Consider the following 11589-nt stretch of genomic DNA (forward strand, 5'->3'; position numbering starts at 1 on the left):
GAGAGAGAGAGAGAGAGAGAGAGAGAGAGAGAGAGAGAGAGAGAGAGAATGTTTCTCTGTATGTTTCTGAGTGTTCCTGTTGATGCGGGTGCATGTGTGTGGGTGGCCATACACTCATGGGAGTTTGTGCATGGGAAAATTGGAAGTTAATTAATACCAGTGTCTTCCACATTTTTGAGATATGGTCACTGTCTGGAATTCACTGATGAGATGAGACTAGCTGCTCAATGAGTCCTAGAGATCTGCCTTCCTCTCTAGTGTTAGAATTACAAATACCTATCACCAAACCAGACTGGCTTTTTTTTTTTAATTTTATTTTAACGTGATTCTGGGGATGGGTCTCAGGTCCAGCACTTTGCCAACCATACTACCTCCCTGGCCTTATAGATACCACAGTTTTAAAGGTACTCATTTTAATGTCTAAAATGAAGAGAAACTGTAGGCTTAGATTTTTTTAAACCTACTTTTAATAGGGGTTCACAAATACTTAGACTACCCTTCAAGCCCACCATCCAAAGGAAGGAGAGAAAAATAGTAAATAGGACAAGGGGATGAAGACCTGTTTAGAAGATACGTTCTTTTGAACAATTCCAGTCTCCATTGTCAAAATACTAGTAGTCCAGGCCAGTAGTGTTAGTAGTCACCAAACATGAATCAGCAGCAGGGGATAATCTACTAGAAACCACCAGGCCTCTGCTGAATCCAGATGGGACAGCAAGAGAGTCCAGGACCAGCCCAGACACCAGAAGTTTACTCCCATGCCTCCCTCAACAAAGTTTAGACAAATGAAGTATTGCAAAGCTAGCTCTGCAAGCACAGTGTCACTGCCCATTGAGTCCTATGTATACTCTCACCAAAACACCACATGAGCTGCATCACATGACACAACCAGACTGTCACTTCTTGACATGTGATTCCTACATCAGTGATGTTATAATCACCTGGGATATTATCTTTGTCATTGCTATGGCAAAACACTTGATACATGCAACTTAAAGGGAATTGTATTCATTTTGGCTTATTATTTAAAAGGGATTCACACTGTCTACTACAACTTGGAAGGCATGACAGTAGGAGCTTGAGATAACTGGTTGTATTACATGCACAGTGAAGAAGTAAGACATAGTAAAGCCTGGGTGTAAAATTGAAGTCCACACCTCAGTGATGTTCTTTGGCCAGCAAGATTCTACTTCCTAAAAGTTCTGCAATGCTCCAAAACACCATTACCAACACAGGCATTCACATACACACACACAAGCCTGTGGGACATGTTATATTCAAATCACACCACCAGGGAATGTATTAACATGGAAAATGTGGGACAAATCCTTCAACTTATAAATTAGACCCATGTTTTAAAAAAAAAAAATCTTCCATATAATGCAAGCTAATGTAGAAATGCAGTTCCTTAGAGCCAAACAGTTCTCTACATGAATTTCTTGGGTGTTATAAATTATCTAGTCTATGTCTAATATATTTTAGTGGAGCTAGTTTAAAATTAGAAAGTAAGATGACTTCTTATACTAATCTTTTCAGCAAATCTGCAAAGCAATCCTCTTTAATGGAGACACATTAATTGTGATCCTATATAAACAGCTGTCTATCGCCTAGGGAGCCTTCTGTTTATAAAAGTAAAATTCCATAATGGAACAACCATATTCTTTACTTAGAAATGCATTCAGGAGTCATTTGCTGGTACATTTCTGGATAAATTAGATTTGTTTATAAGATTAATCAACAGCATTAAACATTTTACTTCCTTGGACATCCTACAGAAAACCACTCAATCTATGAGAAAAACTACATAAGGACAGAAAAATCAGAAAATTACATACAGTACACAAACAAAGGGAATTTCTAAATATTTTAATAGGAAAAGATACTACATGGGACACTCACAGGTCTATTTTATTGAACTATATATAGCCATATATTCAGCCTAAGTCAGGAATATTATTTGATTTTATAAATTATGTGTACCAGGATTAGCAAAATACACATCTCTCTTTACAGTGTAAGTTCATCCTTATTGTTCTCTCTTAGACTTCTGAGACATAGCCTTTCATAACAGATCTGTATAGGAAGCTATGTATTAATATATGTTTTAAAATCCTGCTTATACCAATGTCTTCTCATCCTTCTGGGAGCTTCCATTCTATTCTACTTTATTAGACAATTTTAGATTTTATTTATAAATGAGACTATGTAATATTTCTCCTGGTTTTTATTTGCTTTATTTCACTCAGCATGATCTCCAAGTAACAATAATATTAAAAATGACCAAAAATAAATTTTCTTTTATAGATATATAATATTCTATATTATAGTAACAGAAATGCCAGATGAACACAAAGAACCCAACAGTAAGGCATTGTATTCAATAACCTCAAAACATTCTATTTCAGTTTTAAAGTGATTATAATTATGGTTTCATTGCTGCTTATGAGTTCTTCATATTTATCGAACAACAACCTTGGGAAATTATAATTCTACCTGTTGGAAGGGTGACACAATCTCCAGTATTTTATATAGTTTGAATAAATTGTAGTCTCTGTCCTCATATGTATTAAAACCACTTCAAACAAGGTTATTATCAAGGTTGAGAACTTATAGATTCAAAATTATACTCAAAATTTTCACTAGACTTTCAAGTTGCTCTTCCAAATGTGTGCTTGTGCCTAGAACAGGATGTACCTGGCAGCATCAGTCTAATGGCTCCAACTGTGGTACAGATGACAAAATCTGCTTATGAAAGGGATCTGGAACAGCCTCCTGTCAGGTAGACATCATCCAATTTTGATCATAATGGACCTCCTCCAAGAGTCAACAAGCCATAATTGATCTCCCCTTTCAGTAGCCAAATGCATCCTGGTCCAAATTCAGAAGCCCAGCACACCAACATCTGGCACCTAGTGTCAAAAACAAATGGGCTCAGGTGCAGGCAGGGATGCTGTGATATCATAACTAAAAGACATGTACATGATAAACATGTTGCTTCAACATTTTCTAAGTAAAGTTTATTTTATATGTGTGAGTGTCACCATCCATCTAGGTTTTAAAATGTATTTTCCAGTAAAAGGAAGTAAGGAGAAAAGAAAGGAGGAGAAAGAAGAGGAGGAGGAAAAGATTAGTAGTAGAAAGAGGAGGAGGAGAAGATGACAAAGAAGAAAAAAAGATTGGGGGCTTCATCAGAAGTTGCTAATTCATGGGAAATAAGTTGTTTTTTTTTTTAGTTTGTGAACTCTGTACTTTTCTGACAATATATATTAATTTAATAGTTATTTGATTTTAGCACTACTTTTAGATTTTTATTTCTTTTTTAACTTACTCACTTTACACCCTACTCACTGTCCCCCAGTGACCCACTCCCACAATCTTTCCCACATCCTCTACTCTTTCTTCTATTAGCAGATAGGGCCCCCCTGGGTGTGCCCCACCCTGGCACTTCAAGTCTCTGTATCGATTTCTATACTTTTAAATGTAACTAAAAGTGAGAAATAGTTATACATTTAAAGACAGAGAGAAAACTACATGCATGTGTATATAAGAAGCATCTGAATATAAGAATATACACAAACACATGCACACATTTCACTCTATAGCACAGGTTGTGGCTTCAGATGAGAATCAATTATAATAATAGTATAATAAATAGATGGATTGTGGTGTGGATATGACTGTGACATATTTGTCTGCTAATAGAAGTTGCTACCAGGCTGGGGAGATGGCTCAACTGGAAATACCAATTGCTGCTCAAACCTGAGGACCCTAGTTCAGTCCCTGGAACACACATGGAGGCAGAGTACTGACTCGTCTGATCTCCACATGCACACTGTGGCATGCACACACACACACACAAACACAAGCACACATATATACATAAACACACAAGCACTCACACACATAATAAATAAATAAACAAATAGATAAATAAATGAATAAATAAGCAACAACAACCCTTTTCTCTTTTATGAGTAAAAGTTTGTTGCCCATTTCTAAGTCACCACTTTGTTCAGGCATAAAGCAGAAAAGAAAAGAAAAATTCAACTAAGTTCGAAAACATATCCTCATATATCCGAAGATTACCAGAAGAATGAGACTTAAACTCAAAAGTATTTACTAATGTGGAGGAGGGAATGCACCCACATTATAGCTGCATAGCACTTTATATGATTGTTATATAGTTATATACTCAGGAAATCCTTGACAGGAAGAGGCATGCTATTCTCCATTTACTGTGAGAAATTAAAACAGCTACAATTGTTAAAATGTTAAAGAATGTCAAAAATACAAATGAAACACTGAAGAAAAGAGGTGTGACTCAAGTAACCCAGTAGGTGGGTTACATTCTTATTTAAAGAACTCACTGGGTATGATAAAGTCTTCAGAAATGAAGAGCTCACCAAAAGCAGTTCAATACTTAGAGACAAAAGAAGATATGCGATACAACGAATAACCAATTTTCCTTCTTTTATTGGCAAAGATTAAAAGTAGCATATAAGAAAATGACTATTATATTTCATAGTCAAAAGTGTACAGATTGCCATGCAATTTTTAAGTGCCATCAACCTGAATATACACATAAACTCTGACCATGCAATTCCTCTTCTGGTGATATAGCCTACATATTCACTTTATATGCAAAAGTACATGAATTACCTTGAAAAATTGACATTCCCTTTATTGTTACTTAAAAATTTGAATAACAGAAATGACCTGAATGTTCAGTAATGGTATTTTGTTTTCAGTAAAACATAATCCAGAGTGTGACTCACTACTGAGCATGCTCTTGGGTTTGAAGTAAGTGACACAACACTGTACTAAAATATGTACTGTCTAGCAACAGAAGAACTCAATTTGTATCAATTATTTCAAGGCAATGGAAAGCAAACAAGAAAGTGATTTCCCCAACTAGTAGAACCTAAGAAAAGTCAATAATTATATTGACTCTTAGGGTAGAGAAGAAGCTGTGGAAGCAGAAATGTTACATCAGTAAGTTCATTCAGACCCAATGTTTTTATTATAAAAGTAGTTGAGACACCTAGTTGGTCTGCTCCCATCAAGTCTCCATATCCTGATCCATCTTAGAGGACCAGCTGCACTCAGAGTGGTTGTGTGAAGGCCTCCCTAGAGATCTACTGCAGCCAGGGCAACAGATTAGCAGCTTCTCTGTCCTAGTGAAGAGCACCCAGTTGGAAGGACCCACAGGTGGTAGGATACAGCCAGGGGTGCAGGCCTCCCAGGAGACCTGAAGCAATCCAGGGACAAAAGATGCAGACTCCAGACAGTCACCCAGACCAACTAATACCAGGGATATCCGGATGGCAAAAAGCAAGCACAAGACCATAAGCAACAGAACCCAAAATACATGGGCATCATCAAAACCCAGTTCTCACACCACAGCAAACTCTGAATACACCAAAACACCTGAAAACTAGGAATTTCTCCTAAAATCCTATCTCATGAAGATAATAGAGTCCTTTAAGTGGGATATTAATAACTCACTGAAAGAAATACAGGAAAACACAGGTAAACAGGTGAAGGAATTGAATAAAGTGATCTAAGACCTAACAGTGGAAAAAGAAAATAAAGAAAACACAAATGGAGGCAAACCTGTAAATGGAAAACCTAGGAAAGAGGTCAGGAATTACAAATGTAAATATTACCAACTGAATACAAGAGATAGAAGAGAGAATCTCAGGTGTAGAAGATGCAGTAGAAGAGATTGGCACAACTGTCAAAGAAAATTCAAAACATAAAAATCTCCTAACCCAAAGCATCCAAGAAATTCAGGACACAATGAAAAGACCAAATCTAAGAATAATCAGAATAGAGGAGAATGAAGCTTCCCAGCTCAAAGGACCTGAAAATGTCTTTCACAAAAATCATAGAAGAAAACTTCCCCAACTTAAAAAAAGAGATGGCCATAAATGTACAAGAAGCCTGTAGAACACCAGATAAAAGGGATCAAAAAGAAAATCTCCTCATAACATAATTATCAAAACACTAAATGCACAAAGCAAAAAAAGAATATTAAAAGTTGCAAGGGAAAAAAGCCAAGTAATGTACAAAAGTAGACCTATTAGAATTATACCAGAGTACTCAACAAAGACTATAAAAGCCAGAAGAGCCTGGTAAGAGGTCAGGCAGACTCTAAGAGAACAGAAATTCCAGCTGAGGCTACTGTATCCAGCAAAACTCTCAATCAATGTAGATGGAAAAACCAAAACATTCTAAGACAAAACCAAATTCAAACAATATCTATCTACCAAACCAGGCCTACAGAGGATCCTGGAAGGAAAACTCCAACACAAGAAAGATAACTGCACCGAAGAAAGGGCAAGATATTAAGCATCTCATAATGAAGTCAAAGGCAGAGAGCCACAAGCACATAAAACCACCTACAAAACATATCAGGAACCAATAGTCATCTCTCTTTAATATCTCTCAGTATTAATGGACTCAACTCACCTACAAAAAGACATAAGCTAACAGACTGGATAAGCAAACAAGATCCAGCATTTTGCTGCATACAAGAAACACACCTCAAAAACAAACACAGGCACTATCTCAGAGTAAAAGGATGGGAAAAGGTCTTCCAAGCAAATGGTCCCAGGAAACAAGCAGGAGTTGCCATCCTAATACCCAATAAAATAGACTTTCAACCATAAGTTATCAAGCATGATGAACAAGGACACTTCATATTAATCAAGGGGAAAATCCACCAAGAGAAAGACTCAATTCTGAACATATATGTCCCAAATATAAGAGCACCCAAATTCATAAAAGAAACTTTACTAAAGCTCAAAACACTCATTGAACCCGACACAATAATAGAGGGGGATTTGCACACCCAACTCTCACCAATAGACAGTTCATTGAAACAGAAACTAAAAAGAGACACAGTGAAAATAATAGAGGTTATGGACCAAATAGATTTAACAGGTATATACAGAACATTTCACCCTAAAGCAAAAGAATACACCTTCTTCTTAGCACCTCATGGTACCTTTTCCAAAATTAACCATATAATTGGTCACAAACAACCCTCAACAGATACAAGAAAATTGAAATAATACCATGCATTCTATTAGATTACCATGGCCAATGGCTGGTCTTCAATGACAGCAAAAACTACAGAAAGCCCACATACATGTGTAAACTGAACAGTTTTCTACTCAATGACAATTTGGTCAGAGAAGAAATAAAGAAAGAAATTAAAGACCTCCTGGAATTTAATGGAAATGTTGATACATCATAACCAAACTTATAGAACACAATGAAAGCAGTGCTAAGAGGAAAGTTACTAGCACTAAGTGCCCTGGTAAAGAAACTGGAGAGATCTTACACTAATAACTTAACAGCACACCTGAGAGCTCTAGAACAAAAAGAAGCAAACTCACCCAAGAGGAGTAGAAAGTAGAAAATAGTCAAACTCAGGGCTGAAATCAATCAAATAAAAACAAAGAAAATAATACAATGAATCAGCAAAACCAAAAGCTGGTTCTTTGAGAGAATCAACAACATAGTTAAACCCCTAGCCAAATGAACTAACGGGCCAAGAGGCAGTATCCAAATAAATAAAATCAGAAATGAAAAGAGAGACATAAGAAGAGAAATGGAGGAAATTAAAAAAAAAATCATCAGATCCCACCATAAAAGTCTATACTCAACAAAACTGGAGACTCTAGTTGAAATGGATGTTTTTCTAGACAGATGCCAAATACCAAAGTTAAATCAAGAGCAGGTAAACTATCTAGACAGGCCCATATCACAAAAGGAAATAAAAGAAGTCATTAAAAACCTCTCAACCAAAAAAATTGCAGGGCCAGATGGATTTAGTGCAGAATTCTACCAGATCTTCAAAGAAGACCTGATACCAATTTTCCTCAAACAATTCCATGAAATAGAAACAGAAGGAACACTATCTAAATCATTCTATAAAGCCACAATTACGCTGATACATAAACCACACAAGGATCCAACCAAAAAAGAGAACTTCAGACCAATCTTGCTTATGAATATTGACGAAAAAATACTCAAGAAAATTCTTGCAAACTGAATCCAAGAATACATTAAAACCATCATTTACCATGGTCAAGTAGGCTTCATCTCAGGGATGCAAGGTTGTTTTAATATACAAAAGTCCATTAATGTAACCCACTATATAACAAACTCAAAGAAAAAAAATCACATGATCATCTCCTTAGATGCAGAAAAAGCATTTGACAAAATACAACACCCCTTCATGTTAAAAGTATTGGAGAGATCAGGAATTGAAGGCCCATGCCTAAACATAATAAAAGCAACTTACTGCAAACCAACAGCCCATATGAAATTAAATGGAAACATATTTGAAGCAATCCCCCTGAAATAGGGGACAAGACAAGGATGCCCACTCTCCCCATATCTATTCAATATAGTACTCGAAGTCTTAGCTAGAACAATAAGACAACAAAAAGAGATCAAGGGGATACAAATTGGTAAAGAAGAAATAAAGGTGTCACTATTTGTATATGATATGATAGTATACATAAGTGACCCCAAAAATTCTACCAGAGAACATCCCCAGATGTTAAACAACTTCAGCAAAGTAGATGGATATAAAATTAACTCAAATAAATCAGTAGCCTTCCTTTATATATAGGATGAACAGGCTGAGAGAGAAATTAGGGAAACAACTCTCTTCACAATAGCCACAAATAATGTAAAATATCTTCAGGTAACACTAACCAAACAAGTGAAAGACCTATATGGCAATAACTTCAAGTCTTTCAAGAAAGAAGTCAAAAAAATTGCAGAAAATAGAGAGATCTCCCATGCTCATGGATTGGCAGAATTAACATAGTAAAAATAGACATCCTACCAAAGGCAATCTATAGATTCAATGCAATCCCCATCAAAATCCCAACACAATTCTTCAAAGACATGGAAAGAACAATTTTCAAATTCATCTGGAAGAGAAAAAAACAGAATTGTGAAAACAATTCTTTTTTTATTATTTTATGTGTATGAGTACACTGTAGATGTACAGATGTCCGTGAGCCATCACATGGATGCTGGGAATTGCTGGGAATTGAACTCAGGACCTCTGCTCGCTCTGGCCCCGCTCGCTCTGGCCCCACTCGCTCTGGCGTAATATACTGTAGCTGTCTTCAGAATCACCAGAAGAGGGCGTACTATCTCATCATTGATGGTTGTGAGCCACCATGTGGTTACTGGGATCCAAACTTAGGACCTTCAGAAGAGCAGTCAGTGCTCTTACCTGCTGAGCCATCCTGCCAGCCTAACAATTCTTAACAATAAAAGAACAGCTGAGGGAATCACCAACTCTAACCTCAAGCTTTACTACAGAGCAATAGTGATAAAAACTGCATGGTATTGGTACAGAGACAGAAGCGTTGATCAATGGAATAGAATTGAAGACCCAGAAATAAAACAACAGACTTAAGGTCACTTGACCTTTGACAAAGACACCAAAAGTATGCAATGGAAAAAAGAAAGCATCTTCAATAAATGGTACTGGTCTAACTAGTTGTCTGTATGTAGAAGAATGAAAATAGACCTATATTTGTCACCTGTACAAAGTTCAAGTCCAAATGGATCAAGGACCTCAACATAAAACCAGATACACTGAATCTAATAGAAGAGAAAGGGGAAAAGAGACTTGAACTCATTGACACAGTGGGAAATTTGCTAAACAGAACTCCAGTGGCTCATGGTCTAAGATCAAGAGTTGATAAATGGAAACTCATGAAACTGGAAAGCTTTTGTAAGGCAAAGGGCATATTCAGTAAGACAAATCAGCAACCTACAGATAGGGAAAAAAAATCTGATACACGGCTAATATCCAAAATACATAAAGAACTCAAGAAGTTTTTCAATTTTTTTAAATTTTTTATTAGATATTTTCTTTATTTACATTTCAAATGTTATCCCCCTTTCCCTGTTCTTCCTCCAAAAAAAAAAACCCTGTTCCCTCCCCCACCCCCCAGCTGACCAATCCACCCTCTCCTGTTTCATGGCCCTGGTATTCCCATACACTGTGGTATAGAACCTTCACAGGGGCAAGGACCTCTCCTCACCAACTAGGCCATCCTCTGCTACATATGCAGCTGGAGCCATGAGTCCCACCATGTGTACTCTTTGGTTGGTGGTTTAGTCCCTGGGAGCTCTGAGGATACTAGTTAGTTCATATTGTTGTTCCTTCTACGGGGCTGCAAACCCCTTTAGCTCCTTGGATGGAACTAGAAAATATCATCCTGAGTGAGGTAACTCAGACTCAAAAAGACATGCATGGTATGTACTTGCTAGTAAATGGATATTAGCCAAAATAAAAGAAAAAAATTTTAAAAAAAGAAAGTACAGAATACCCAAGATACCGTCCATAGATCTCAAAAAGGTCAACAAGCTGAATTGTCTAAGTGAGGACACCTCAGTCCCACTTTGGAGAGAGAAGAAAGCAATCACAAGTGGGGAGGGAGGGGGGACCTTGGAAAGAAAGTAGAGAGGGGAGAAGAGGGGAGAGGAGAACCTGATCTAGTATTGGATGAGGAAAAAGGACTGAAGCACTGAGGGCCAGCAGAAAGAACGAAAATAGCAACCTCAGAAAATAGGAGGTTGGGGGGATCCTTCAGAATTCATCAGAGACCTGGGAGATAGAGACTCTCAGGACTCAAAGGGAGGGACCTTAGATGAAATTCCTGACAGTAGGGAGAGGGAACTTACAAAGCCCACCTCCAGCAGGAAGAGAGGGCATCAAGTAAGAGGTGGGGTTGCCATCCCACAGTCATATCTCTGACACATAATTGTTCCTGTCTGAAAGAATTACAGGGATGGAAATGGAGAGGAGGCTGAAGAAAAGAAGGTTCAACAACAAGCAGAAAGGGGGGTCCAGCTCAAGGAGACTTTCCAAAGGCCGGACACTATTATTGAGGCTATGGAGCGCTCACAAAAAGGGACCTATCGTGACTGCCCTCTGAAAGACCTGATAAGCAGCTGACCTCTGTTGAATTAGGGAAGACTGAAAGAAGCTGAGGAGAAGAGAGATCCTGTAGGAGGACCAGCAGTCTCAATTAATCTAGACCCCAGAGATCTCTCAGACACCGGACCACGAAACAGGCAGCATGCACCACTTGATATGAGGCCCTCGCACACATACAGTAGAGGACTTCCGGGTCTGTGTTCATTCAGAGATGATGCACCTAACCATCAAGAGACTGGAGGCCCCAGGGAGTTTAGAGATTAGTTGGGGTAGGAGATATGGGCAACCCCATGGAGACAGGGGCTGGGCAGGAGGTATGGCATGTGGAGCAGTTGAGGAAGGATGGGGGGGGTGGAATGTGGAGTGTTAAAAAAATAAATTAATTTAAATAAAAAATAGAAAGAACGTAGTTAATGTGAAAGAAAATTAGTGAAAGAAGTACACAAATTCTCTGCACTAGTTTCCTAAGTTTAAGGAAATCTAAAATATCCCAAAAGAACATTTTTTAAGACAGCAATGTATTATTATATGTGCAATCATAAACACAGGGTACTTCGGCTACCTCATTTTACTCTCTCTCTCTCTTTCTCTCTCTCTCTCTCTCT

The sequence above is a fragment of the Mastomys coucha genome, unplaced genomic scaffold, assembly GCF_008632895.1.
Source record: "Mastomys coucha isolate ucsf_1 unplaced genomic scaffold, UCSF_Mcou_1 pScaffold22, whole genome shotgun sequence".
Lineage (NCBI taxonomy): Eukaryota > Metazoa > Chordata > Mammalia > Rodentia > Muridae > Mastomys > Mastomys coucha.